The sequence below is a fragment of the Mytilus californianus genome, unplaced genomic scaffold (assembly GCF_021869535.1).
Source record: "Mytilus californianus isolate M0D057914Y unplaced genomic scaffold, xbMytCali1.0.p SCAF_50, whole genome shotgun sequence".
NCBI classification, from domain to species: Eukaryota; Metazoa; Mollusca; class Bivalvia; order Mytilida; family Mytilidae; genus Mytilus; species Mytilus californianus.
Window position 1 is genome coordinate 172,460 of NW_026262702.1, and position 12,539 is coordinate 184,998.

The window sequence follows — 12,539 nt, forward strand, 5'->3', positions numbered from 1 at the left end:
GCAGGTAATTTTACCTTGTACTTCATATATTTTATTCTTGTCTGAAATAACCATAAACCTAGAAGTAGGTCTAGATTAATCCTTCCATAAACACAAAAAGATAAGCCATTCAACAAACTAACGTACAATTTCTTTAAGTGTGGTTTTATGCACCTGTCCTTAGTCAGGAGCCTGTTGTTCAGTGGTTGACGTTTGTTGGTGTGGTTCATAAGGGTTTCTCGTTTTTTTTATATAGATTAGACCGTTGCTTTTCATGTTTGAATTGTTTTACACTAGTCTTTTTGGGGCCCTTTATAGCTTGCTGTTCGGTGTGAGCCAAGGCTCCGTGTTGAAGACCACACTTTGATCTTTAATTGTTTATCTCTTACACATTGTGACTTGGATGGATAAATGTCTCATTGGCACTCATACCACATCTTCTTATCTATATTAAATTGTATAGTTTTAAATGATAATTGTTTCATGTTACAAACCGATGTTGCATCTTTTTCATCTTTATCCCCCTGCTTGTGTATGTATGGATGATCCGTAAGTTATTACGAGATATATAATCGAATGCGACACTTATCATTGACTTTACCATGAGCAACACGTCTGGCGAGGCAAAAGATACCAAATTAAAAGGGACATTTAAACTCATAAGTCAAAATAAACTGACAGCGCCATGGCTAAAAAGAAAAAGACAAACAGACAAACAACAGTACACAAAAAAAACATGTAGAAAATGAAGACTGACCAACACAAACGTTATTAGGGGGGGGGGGGGGGGGGGGTGATCTCAGGTGTTCCGGAAGGGTAGCAGATCATGCTCCACATGTGGCACGCGTAGTGTTTCTCATGTAAGTACAAACTAGGTGATAAGTCTAATTCGATAGGGTACTTGCAGTTACTGAGATAGTTCAATGGCAATTTAACGATACACCATGTTTTCTCAATACAAGACTTAAATATCTATATGTAATCATCCAACTGATTTAGTTTTAAAAAATTCAATAAACATTCTGATAAAAGCATGCCTTTTTGAAATGAAACATATACGTATCAACATTATCATAACCTTTAAGAATACATTTATTCAAAGGAACAATAAACTCATCAAATATTCAAGGCTTGCAATAAGATTTCTAGCTGGTCGAGACAAACTTCCAATTCAAAACTATTTATTTATGAAATAATCAAGTAAAAGATTAAAGTAATTGGTGGTAACGAAATCCCTGACTTAATGATTTAACTATTATACCTCGATAACGTTCATTGAAATCTAAAACGTTACTAAAACACTGGCATAGCAAACATGTTTCGAAATATAAAGAGCGTTACACGGAGGCAAAAGATCATCATCGTTCAAAAAAAGTAATTTAACAATAGGGAACGAACAATTGTTTCTTTTTAAAAAAAAATAAAGAGTTCCTGTCGGAAACAGAAATATCAAATCAAGAAAACAACAATATTGCTTTATGTTTTAAATTTATATGAAGTCAGATCCCTTGTGTAAATTTCCGCAGTAAAATGTGAATACGGACAATTTTATTACATCTTTTTTCTATAAAATGGAATTAAGACGAATGTTATTCCATATAATGTGTTCCATAACAATACCGGGAGACATCCCCTATTAAAGGTATACAATCGGGGAAGACCCGCAAGCTGTCCATACACTATATTGCCGAAACGTACATATCGATATTACTCCATGGCTTTGTTCTTCAGTTAATAGTTGGGGCGTTATCGTCAGTTTGCATAGAATTCCACTCAAACCGCTGCTAGGGGTCGTCTTAAACGCGCATCTTACATATATCTCGATGTACCCCGTGTTGTCTAAATGTTTTATTCGTTTTTTGCACGCTTCAGTGTGATTGTCGCGCTAAATTATGACAGTAAGTGTTTGATTTATTTGCCAGATTTATTCTATAGATGTTATTCCGAGGCCTAGTTCTTCAATTCACAGTTGTTGAGTGATCGTCAGTTTGCAAAGAATACCGTTTAAACCAGTGTCTAGGGCCAACTTAAACTTGCAGTGAGGTGAGAGTTTTTGCTTCGTGTTGAAGGCCTAATTGGGACTTTGAGATTAAGAACAGCAATAAAAGTTCTGTTCCTTTGCTTTTTGTGTTTTTGGTGTGCATGTAATGATTTTGTGTCTTTGAGGAATACCCCCATATCATTTCTTTTCTATAATGAATGTTGTCCAGGAGAAACAAAACAGCTTAATCTTATCATAGTTTCAGTAAATTTATATTGCATTTTCCCCTTTTTTTTATAAAAGAAGAAGCAAAAAAAATTTAAAAAGTCATTTGAAGACCATTTGATTATATTAGAAAACTTCGGTTTAATACAATTGTGCGAAAGGGTAATGTAGATAATAGAAAAATAATGGATCTTGGCCGAATTGCAATAGCTGACATGAGCAACACGACGGGTACCACATGTGGAGCAGGATCTGCATACCATTCCGGGGCACCTGAGATCACTCCAGTTTTTTGTGGGGTTCGTATTGCTCATTCTTTGGTTTTCTATGTTGTGTTTTGTGTATTATTGTTTGTCTGTTGGTCTTTTTCTTTTTTAGCCATGGCGTTGTCAGGTTATTTTCGACTTATGAGTTTTGAATGTCCCTTTTGGTACCTTTCGCCTCTCTTTCATTAAAAGTACGTAATTCATCTAAAACATAAAAGGGGTGTTTTAACTCAAAGTTTAATTCATTCCATCATTATCGTAGCAAAAAATGAAAACGACGAAATGACAAACAGCAGTACACAAAACAGAACATCGAAAACTTTAGACTGAGCAACACGAACCCCATCAAAAACCGAGGGTTGATCTCAGGTGCCCCGAAAGTGTAAGCAGATCCTGCTCCCCATGTGATACTCCTATAAAATATATTGATTAGCTATATCAAGTGACAATGCATCACGCAATAGCGGACTGACTCTTATCTAACCCTAAGACATCACCAAATTCATAAACCATAGATAATGTAAATTATCTAACCCTAAAATTTGACTGGATGTGAAAGTTTTTCATGATAAACGATAGACAATATAAAAATAAGGAGATGTGATATGATTGACAATGGGACAATGATCCATCTAAAATTCAAATGAAGTAGATGTAAGCAATTAAAGGCAATCGTACGGCCTTTAACAATGACAAAAACTTTTACCGTATAGTTGGCTAAAAAATGCCCCAACATGAAAATATGAAACAATTCATTTGAGAAAAGACTGTTACCGGTATAAACATCACAGACATCCAAACATAAAAAGCACAAAGAACAACACTAAAAACTTACGTAACAGCAACACGAACCCCTTTTAAACAAAACTAGCAGATTCTGCTCTATATGTTGTACCGGTTGTATTGCTCATGTAAGTACACACCCGGTGATAAGTCTAATTTGAGGGGCCATAATCGTGGACAATTGGAACATATCCGTCGTCATCAGTGAAACAAATATTCCATTTTATTATACTTCACGTTAAAATGCCAGATTTTAATTGGCTACTACAAGGGATATAATTTACTTTATCCCATGGCTCAGCGGGAGACAATTGTTTGATTGACACCCTCTCATGCAGACCAATCAATAATCGATTATCTAAAGGACAATGAATTGAATTTACATCAATAATTCAAAAGACAATACTCAATTTCTACATTGTGGCCTCAGAACTTGTTCATAGACTGCCAAAATAAAAAATACATCTTGCGTCACTTTTGTTGTTTTTGTAATAACTGTGACGTTGTTATATACATGACGTCATAGAAAAGTACTTTCAACTCAAAATTTAAAAGACAATAATGACATAACATTCAGTATAATAAATTAAATAACACATAGCCGAGAGGGTGGTAGAGCAGATTGTCACTCCTTGAACAAAAATTGTCAACTTTGGCTTCGCCTCGGTTGACAAGATTTTCTCGGGGTAACAATCTCCTCTATTACCCTCTCAGTTATGTGTTATTTATATAATGGCCAACCAATTTGTGATAACGTCCGTAAAATCATTGAAAGGATGATTTCAAATTCACTACTCGAAACTCTTTCTTTTAAGTAGCAATCCTCTATCAAGGAAATCATGATAGAAAATGCAAGCTCTGGAATGTCGTACCAACTGGGAAATAAATACTCCATAGGCAGGCGCTACCGGAATGTTGCTAAATAAAAATGGAAAGTTCACAATTAGGAAGCTTAAATCATCTCTCAATCTCGTCGGAAAGTTTTGTTCTCACCCGACCCTCATGTCAATTTCTAGATGTAAGTCAAGATATGAGGCAGACTTTACTGTATCTGTTGTATCCTTTATTTCAAGTTCGATGAGACAGATACGTTCATCATAGTCACCAACTTTGAATTATTTAGTGAGAGGACATCATCCCTATAACGGAACATTAAGCTGAAGGATAATGCTAGCTTCTTTTCATTCTTCATAAGAAGCTCCTGTATAAAGTCAGACTCATATGAAAGGAACAAGTCGACAAGAAAAGGAGCACAGTTGGTTCCATGGGAATGACGATCGTTTGTTTAAAAGCACGTCCTCCAAACGTAACAAATATGTTAAGCTTCTTGATAATGTCAGTTTCAGAGAATTTTTGTTTGAATCAGAGTGATTTTTACAAAGTACGATTTATCCCTCCCTAAGAGAATTTTATCTTGATTTGGGAGTAAAACTTGCAGCTACTTTTTATTAATAAAGCCTGTTTAAAAAAAATTAAACTCCTTACTATCAGAAACTTAACCAATGCATTGTGTAATTTTATAATTACATTCTTACCTGAATGTCATGTTTGATCTCTGTGGCGATAAACGGAGTAAAAGAAGAACATACTCTTATTTCGGAGCTTTTTTTCTATTGTTTTTATATTAGTTGTGTTAGAGTTTCGTACCGATCTTTTGAGTTAAGCCAATTGCAATTGATTTTCAGTTTGTTCTGAAGTTGTTCTGGTACACCACTGTCCAAGGTAAAGGGGAGGTTTGAGCGCCCACAAACATTCTTTATATGCATGTCCCAAGTCAGGAGCATGTTGTTCAGTGGTTGTCGTTGGTTCATGTCTGTCATATTTATTTTTCATAAATTGTTCTGTTATAATTTAGGCTGTTGGTTTTCTTGTTTGAATTGATACACATGTTTCATGTCGGGTCCTTTTATAGCCGACTATGCATTGGCATACATACCACATCTTCTTTTTTATATGTAGTGTGGGTTTTTCTCATGGCTGAAAGCCGGACGGTTGCCTATAATTGCTTACATCACCTTCATTTGAACTCTGGTGGAAAGTTGTCCAATTACCTCTCATACCACATCTCCTTATTTTTATATTAACATTTATTTCATTTAATTTGATTTTATTATAAAATATCTACTATAGGGTTGGTGCGAATCGGACGTAAATACTTAAAAAACAAAAGATACGTTTTAGTAATTACATATAAGGTTCTTTCCACTTGTAGTAGTTCAAAACTGTAAACTTGTCATGCGTTATATAAGCATATTTCTTTCTATGTATTAATAATAATAAGGGCTTGTATTGTCATTGTAAGGTGCAATAAAACTATTAATATGATATTATCTTAATTTGACATTTATGTGCACCAAAACTTTAATTGTGCTCAAACACGATTCAGATTCTCGAGAATTTTATTTTTTACTATTTTTGACAGTTTTTTCCTTCAATTTTAACATACGTGGTTGTTTTATAGTTTAATCCAATTCTGTAATATGTCTTTATAATTGATGCATATGAAAATTTACACATCAGTCTGAAAATCTATTTTAATTTTATAATGTCAGCAGTATCAACTTTCAAAGTTACATAACACAATTTCAAGATAAAGTCAATTCAGATGATCGTCGTAGTTTTAATGTTTACCGCTGTGTGCGTTACAGGTAAGTTCAATATTGTACACACATTTCCTATATTCATTTTGCCTCCATGTTTGCATAGCAAAAATTTTTGTAGATGAGCAATATTGTAATATAATTTTGGGTAGTAATTTTGCTCCATTTATTGTTTATTTTTTTTGGTTTTCTATTTTAAATTCCTTTTATAACTTGCAGATGAAGAATAAGAAAATATATATTGCAAGGTTTCCACCAAAACGCCAAATTTTTAATGCTGTGTCTGAGAGCTTTTGTTTTTATATTAACATTATCGTATATCATCATGATTTATAGGATAAGGTTTCATAATTGCAGGAATATTCCAAAATATTAGGCATAAATAAGCATTTGCTCCTTTAGGCAATAAATACATATCGAAAGCATAACATTTGTCTCGTTTCACTGTTATTCACCTAAAACAATTACTTACTTCTTCAGGCTACGGTTTATGAAGACAGATGTTCCAAGAGGACACCTTGAAATGAAGTCGATTAAAAACTATGATTTCAAATAAAATATTTCAGAAATAATAAATCGTCCGAGTATATGATATAAATATCGACATATTAGAATACAGCATAGATTTAGTTTAAAGATAAGCAATATTTTGCATTCGTTATTGGTTCCACAAGACATTCGCATCGCGCACAACAAACTTTGCATGCTTAACTACCACTGTCAGTTAACAAAATCACAGCGTCGGGAAAAAGTTACCGGAATGTTTATTCAAGTCACTCAATACGAATAAATAAGGAGATCAGAAACCCACGATACAACAAAAAACCCCAAAATATAAGACGGCAACATATTTATGCAACAACAGACAGGTTTCTGTACGATATGTACAGCTTAAGGTAAATAAAATTTTTGATAAACGTTAAAAGAGGCGGAAAATACCTAAGGGTCAATCAAAATTTATCTGTCGAAGAGAAACCTTGAGATCTATTGAAAAAACGAAAAACGACGAAAAGACAAACAACCGTCTACAAAACACACCATAGTATTTAAAGACTGATCAACACGAATCCTATCAAAAACCGGGGTAATCTCAGGTGTTCAAAAGGGTAAACAGATCCAACCAAAACATGTGTCATGGTAAGATAAAAAATCTGTGATAATTCTCATTCGATGATGACAGAATCGTGGAGAAGAAGACGGCATTGTGGCAGCGACAATTCGGTCACAATCGTGGTCATCTGGGGTACAGATGTTCCACACAGTCAACCATATCAGGATGTTGTTACAGAGACTATGAACGATCATCCATCTATACAAAAATATAAAAAAAAACAAAAACAAAAAACAAAAAAACGATTAAATATATCTGCTGACGAGGATCCTGACTTTGGGCACTCACTGGAGTAGTAGATAGGGTTCAACTAGTTTTTGAGATCCATAACCTTCTTTATTTAAATTCGGGTAATCAAAGTGTAATTTCATGGAGTCAACTTTGAGGATCAAGTACCCCTTTAATGTTAAAATGCTAAACATGTAGATACTTTATAGAAAATCACCACCAGGTATTGAAAAACAGAGAATTACTGCATGCAATACTAGCAAAGATTTTCAAAAACAAGCTTTGAAATATAGATATTCAAGTAGACCTTTAGGATGTGCACAACTTAAAGGGCTATCAGCTGTCAAATGTATGTTCATCGATTTGACTAACATTCTCATAGTTAATTTATAACATACTTAAACAAATATCCATATTACAAAAATCCAAAAGAAGCTATTAACAATGAATAGACTGGTTATTCAATTGTCGTAACGACAATCATGTTTTTTCCCCCTCGAAAATGACATCACCGAATGAGATTTATCACCGAATTTTTACTCATATCAATAACACGACGGGTGCCATATGTAGAACCATATCTACTTACCATTCCAGAGCACTTGAGACACTACCGGTGTTTGCTGGGGTTCGTTTTGCTCATTATTAACTCTTCTATGTTGTCAGTTTTTTTTCTTTTTTTTCCATGTACTTGTAAATTTAATTTTTTTTCTACTTATGAGTTTATACTTCTTTACGTGCTACTTATAGTGTTTCAATGTTTGGAAGGAGCATTCCGTATTTGATGCGAACTAGTTCAGAAACATTGTTGTGCACACAAAACTCGAAGCCATAGGATCATTTTAGACTTATACCTCGAATTTGACATAAACGGTCATCTCAGTACCAAAATCTTTGAGAAACTAGACGATTTTAATTTTTAAATTATAAATTTCACCCACCTTAGCAGCAATATACCAACTTCACCTGCATATGGCATATACATTTCCCAACTCATTCGGTATTCAAGAGCTTGCAGCTGCTACTCAGACTTTATAAAACGTCACCAGTGTCTGAGCAGAAAGTTGATGAGCCAAGGTTACGTCAAAGAACGTCGCGTCCTTTTTCTAAAAAAGGTTCATTGGAAGATACCAAGACCTTGTTGATAAATATTCCGTATCAACTTCACAAATAATACATGATAGTCTTGAAGTACAGATTTTAGGTACTGACGTTGTTTATCATCTTAAATATGTATTATAGTGTTCTTTTTATGTGTCATTGTACATTTATAACCTTTACTGTTAAGTCCATTTTTAATATACTTTTGGCGTGGCTCTGTACTTATACATCCCGCCATTGTTTTATTGTGCTATGGTAATGTTTGTATTCTTGTATTTCATGCTGTACCCCAATTTTTGACATGCCTGTACCAAGTCAGGAATATGACCGTTTTTTCCATTCGTTTGATGTGTTTGAGCTTTTGATTATGCGATTTCATACAAGACTTTCCGTTTTGAATTTCCCTTGGAGTTCGGTATTTTTGTTATTTTACTTTTTTCTATAGCTGCCACGATACATTACCTTATTTGGTTGAATAAACGATTTTTGAGTATCTATGATGATTTTACTTATAGTAAATTTTCAGGAAACTTCAAAAGTCAAATTGACATTTCATGAATGAAAGGAGATATGGTGTATACGTCAATGAAACAGCAACCGTACAACAAAATCAACCAAAAGACATATAAATATATATATACAGTCTTCAACATTTGACAGGTGTCTTGTAAGATATGTTGAGTTTTAAATCGTCCAGATTGTATAAAAGTTGTAATAAAATTTAATACAAAATATCAAAGATCTTGAATGACCACCAAATTCTCCAAATAACAAATAAACATTATAATAGCTTACTATACGATGATGGTTTCGCTCATTGATGAAGACTGTACAGTTGTTTATATCCTCATATTTTGGTCTCTTGTCGACAGTTTTCTCATTGACAATCATACCGTATTCCATTAATATAACATATGTCACCACATAGGTTCAAATTGGTTTTGAAAACATCATCACCCTTATTTGAAAATATCGTTTTGGGGACTAACAAAACGTATACACCGGAACAATCAATAAAAATAAACCTGCTTTTAGAATCCTCTGCTTGTCGAGACGAAAATATAACTAGCATGGGATCCTGGCTCACTGCTCGACAGGACAGCCAAGAGTAATACAACGCCATGTATTAGTTTATTGGATGGTAAAATAATGCATCATGTGATAGCATTATTTCTTGACACATGACGGAAATATTTATAACGCCACGAATATATTGAACATTATTTTTGAATACATAAAAAATGCAAATTACTGAAAAATATACTAATGATAATCTTAACATTATTGATTTACATCGTGAATCAGCCGTTAATGAACGATCCGTTCGATACATTCATTGTTTATATAAAACGCACTTGCGCAGAAATGCAGTCCTGTTCAGCGCTAAAAATTGGTCAATTGGATTGTAATACACATGGCCGTCATTTCGCGAAGAGGAGTTTTGGCTAGGATGCTAGGCTAAACCTTCTCATGTTCTAATTATAAGCACACGCGAATGTGAAGTGATAACATGTTTTACACTCTTAAATAAAAATGAGGCAGACGCATCAAGGAGATAATCAAAATTCATAAGTCTAAGAATAGCACACCATGACCAATAGGAAAAACTACGAAAAGACAAACAACAGTTATCGAAAGAAACCAAAAAAATTAAATTTAAAGCCTAAGAAACCCGAACTCTATCAACAACAGGAGGATTCAGGTGCTGCAGAGAATGTGGAGATCCTCCTCCATTAGTGACAAGTTAAATTTGAGATGTAAGTGATAATTCGCATTCGATGAAGCCACAATCGAAGTTAATAGGACGGTATGAGTCCACGACCATTGGAGCAAATCGTTATTATCTGCGAAACAGATATTGCATTATGGTCATATAAATTATGATGGCGTCCAAAAAAAAAATAAAACGGATGAGTTCAACTTTACTATTAGTTTCAATAGCATCCTTGTAAGAAACAAATCTCTCTGAAGAAATCATGATATATAGGACACGCAAGCTCAAGAGTGTCTATTGGTATAATTTCAGAAGTTTATTTTAACAAATTGTCACTTCAATTCTAATCCATATTTTTCATCATTGGAACAGTAAAATTATTATACATTTATCATAATTTTCACCTTGTACTTTTTTCTATTTATCAGATGCATTCGACCTTTGTAGTGAAAGCATGCTGTAAAATAAATGAATTCTTATTAAACATTTAATTGAGTGATAAATAACACACTCTGCATGCGTAACCCAAAGAATATATTTACGTGAACAGTTGAATACTACATCATTTTAATTTTCTAACAAAGTTTTGTTTTTAACAACGTCTACGCTTGTGTTTACCGTGTGCAATTATTACTAAACTGCTATTTTCGAGGTAATTCTATTGATTTTACATTGCAAGCATAGAATGATAAAGTTATAGCTTGTGTAACTTCGTCAGCATCGTAAAAGTATTAATTGAATTTAGAAAAAAAGCAATGACTACGCATTATTTTGATTTTTTAGAAGTTAATAAGACCAAGCACCCTAAACTGTACATTTTCGATTTTAGAGTTAGTTGTGGTGACATATTTCGAAGGCTCTGATCCTCTTAATCTCCATGTTCAGTTCGGTCAGCACTTTATTTTTTTTCTTATTTAATTTTACTATTGAAAAATGTGTGGTACGTTAAATAAATCATAGTGTGCACGTCTCCTAATCTTGACCTCTGCTCCTGATGTTTTATATCGTGAATAGTGAAAACCAAATAACGATGTGTTTGATTATTTTATTATTCACATGACTTCTGTAATTTTTCATTGTAGTGTTTGTGAACAGCTGACTTTTCGTAGTTTTCCGTTTTACCATGGTGTTGTATTTTTTTTTTTGACTTATGGGGTTTGATTGCCCTTGACATGTTCTAACTTTTTTAATATGTGTATGCTACAAATTTTGCTGAATATTCTGTGTTCTTATTTCATTTATTGATTGATTTATTAAATTATATACCGTTGAGTTCCTTTTCATTTCATGTGTTACTTATTTGATTATTTTATTCAATATATATTTACCACCATTGTATGTATCATTAGATTTTATTATGCTAATGGTATCCCCATGTACACTATAAAGTTAAAGAGGTCAATAATAAAAAAGTTTGCACTTTTAGTTAAGACCCTAATAATGTCATGTCAGAACAATATGCTATTGTGTTTAAAATATTTTTATGATTAGACAGTTTAGAAACGATGATTATCTTATACTTTCGTATGTGAATTTCGATATGTTAAAAAAAGCAATGTATTCACACTCAGGAAACAAAAAAGGGCACAAGCAAAAGGCGTAAGTTGGAGAAAATAATAAAGAGTAAACCATAGTACTATAATATAAGCCTTCGTATGTCCTTATCGTATGATTTTATCTACTATCAATGCTGAATCACGTTCAGCGTTGATAGTAAAAACAAATATCCGATAAAAAAGGTTGAAAGCAAATAATATGGACCTATGAGTGCTTATATTATAGGTCTAAGAACGACGAAAAGACAACTACAATCTACATATAAAAACTTCGTAGAAAACTAAAGACTGAGCAACACAAATTCCACCAAGAAAAGATTGATGTTTGGTCTATATTTTAATTATGACCTCGTTCAGCTTTGATAGTAAAAACTAATATCCGATAAAAAATGTTGGAAGCAACCAATATGGACCTATGAAGGCTCATATTGTAGGACTAGGTAAACACTCAAACTTTGAACGACGAAGAGACAACAACTGTCTACATATAAATCCTTCATAGAAAACTAAAAATTGTGCAACACAAATTCCACCAAGATTAGATTGATCTTTTGTCTACATTTTAATCATGCCCTATGACATTGCTTTCAGAAATATTTGAGTAACATCAAGACATTGGCAAAAAAAGACATATTATAATTTAATAACGTTTTTGAAAATGAATTATTACACAGATTATTCACAGATGTCGTATAATTAGCTGTTTAATTTGTATGATTCAAATATAGACACAAATATAAATTTTACATTTCCCCTTCAAAATCACACGATCAAACACATACACAATGTCACACAAAAAAGAACTGGATTTATAAAGTAATACATGTAGTATAATATATTCCAAAAGTTGAGTTAATACATAGGTACATTGTATGATTATAAGAAAGTCATTAATTGCTGGTAAGACAATTACCAATTAGAGATCACTAGGGAAGTATTCATATGATGTTGGTTTGGTGTGCAATATATCTTAATTTACCACATTTCCTCCTAAC